At 41.6% G+C, this 2,298-nt stretch overlaps 1 pseudogene; it reads left to right on the top strand.

Moving 5' to 3' along the window:
- The first annotated feature begins 572 nt into the window (after positions 1–572).
- On the top strand, positions 573–1,222 carry LOC136393125 (protein ZNRD2 pseudogene; annotated as a pseudogene).
- Positions 1,223–2,298: the final 1,076 nt, after the last annotated feature.

The raw sequence follows: 2,298 nt of genomic DNA, 5'->3' as shown, positions 1-2,298 counted from the left end.
GGAGATCAAGGGATTGTTGGAGTTAGGGTACTAGTGGAAGTGAGCTGCAAAGAGGTAATGTTTGAAGAATGAGTTATTTGAAATTGAGATTATAGAAGCAAAAAAAAAAAAAAAAAGATTATAGAAGCGTTGCAGAGGTTTGTTTGTTTATTTGTGATGACAAGGTCAAGGGTATGACTAGTGAGTAGAAGATGAAATTACTGAAGACGAACAGATCAGAACATTGCGATGCCAGGTATTGGAAAGAACTATATGACCATTGAAATTGTTAGAGATTATGACAGAATTATTGGATAGAGTGACAGTGAGCAAGGAGGAAGTAAATGATTGCAACAGAGAAGGCAATAGGTGGTATATAGTGTGAAGACAGATTTAAAGTTGAGTATTAACTATATATATAATTATATATATTATATAACAACATATAATATTTTATATAATATATAGAGAAAAGCAGGGGAGAATGATCTGGAAATAACATTGAGGAGTGAAGAATACCCCCCACACCTCATTTCCAGGCCAAGTGATAAAGAGGGATGTGGGAGTTAAAATAGACATTATCTGAGACAATGGCAATATGGCTCTCAACGGCGCTGAAGTCGACGATTGCTCCTGGGAGCCTCCGACCGAGGCGGAAACGAAAGGCCTGCAGGCGCGACGGGAGCGACAGGATCGCATCTCCGCGCTCATGGGCGACTACCTGCTGCGTGGTTACCGCATGCTGGGCGAGACGTGCACAGACTGCGGGACGATCCTCCTCCAAAACAAACAGCGGAAAATCTACTGCGTGGCTTGTCAGGAGCTCGACTCAGACGTGGATAAAGATAATCCGGCTCTGAATGCCCAGGCTGCCCTCTCCCAAGCTCAGGAGCACCAGCTCGCCTCTGCCTTGGAGCCCCCCTCAGGCTCTCAGCCCACCCCTCAGCCCCCGGTACCCCGTCCAGAGCACTGTGAGGGAGCTGCAGCAGGGCTTAAGGCAGCCCAGGGACCGCCCCCTCCTGCTGTGCCTCCAAATGCAGATGTTGTGGCCAGCACACAGGAGGCCCTCCTTCAGAAGTTGACCTGGGCCTCAGCTGAACTGGGCTCTAGCACCTCCGTGGAGACTAGCATCCAGCTGTGTAGCCTTATCCAGGCTTGTGCTGAAGCCCTGCGCAGCCTACAGCAGATGCAACATTAAGACATCCCCCCACCCCACCCCTGAGAAAAACCCTCTAGAAAAAAAAAAAAAAGACATTATCTGAGAGGGCTGGCTGTAAGTGAGGCAGTATTATCAGGGAAGAACCAGGGGTCATTTATTGCTTTATCTATTTTGAGGTTATATTATTGAGAGCATCTATATTAATAATATAGGTGTTATGTTATTTATATATTATATATTCTTTTTAACATTTTTATTTTATTTTATTGATTGATTGATTTTAGAGAGAGAGACACTGATTTGTTGTTTCATCCCTTTATGCACTCATATTCATTGGTTGATTTTTTTATGTGCCCTGACCAGAATTGAACCCACAATCCTGGTGCATTGGGACAATGGTCCAAACAACTGATATATATATAAAATATATATAAAATTGTTGTATATTCTTTTTTTTTTTTTTTTTTTTAGTGAGAGAGAGAGAGAGAAGAAAGACAGGGACAGACAGGAATGGAGAGAGAAGAGAAGTATCAGTTATTCGTTGAGGCACCTTTGTTCACTGATTACTTTCTCATATGTGCCTTGATGGGGGGCGCTGCTGCCAAGCCAGTGACCCCTTGCTCAAGCCAGTGACCTTTGAGCTCAAGCCAGCAACAATGAGGTCATGTCTATGATCCCACGCTCAAGACAGCGACCCCGTCCTCAATCCAGAGACCTTGGGGTTTCAAACCTTGCTGATACTCTATACACTGTGCCACCATCTGGTCAGGCTATGTTATATATTCTTGAGCTACTGTCTCACTTTGCCCCAATGATGTCTTTTGCCTTGATATAATTTTAAGATATTAGATGTCTGCTTGACTTTCTTTTGGGTCATAGTTGTGTTTATTCTATCTCTTTGTTTAAACTTATCCTATCCTTTCTTTTAAATGTGTCTCTTGTAGACATTATATTGCTAGATCTTGTTTTTTTTTAATGCAATTTGAGAATTCTGTCTTTGGTGAATTTAACTAATATATTAAATTACGTTTGTTAAAACTTTTAATTCCATCTTAGTTTAAATTTTTTTTCACTTTTTTTTCTCATTTCCTTGAATAAATCAGTTTTTTCTATGGGGTTGAAAGGCTTGCATTTTATGTGTTCTTCACTGGTTATCTGCA

The sequence above is a fragment of the Saccopteryx leptura genome, chromosome 2 (genome assembly GCF_036850995.1).
Source record: "Saccopteryx leptura isolate mSacLep1 chromosome 2, mSacLep1_pri_phased_curated, whole genome shotgun sequence".
Taxonomy (NCBI): Eukaryota; Metazoa; Chordata; class Mammalia; order Chiroptera; family Emballonuridae; genus Saccopteryx; species Saccopteryx leptura.
This window is presented reverse-complemented; position numbering and strand designations above follow the sequence as displayed.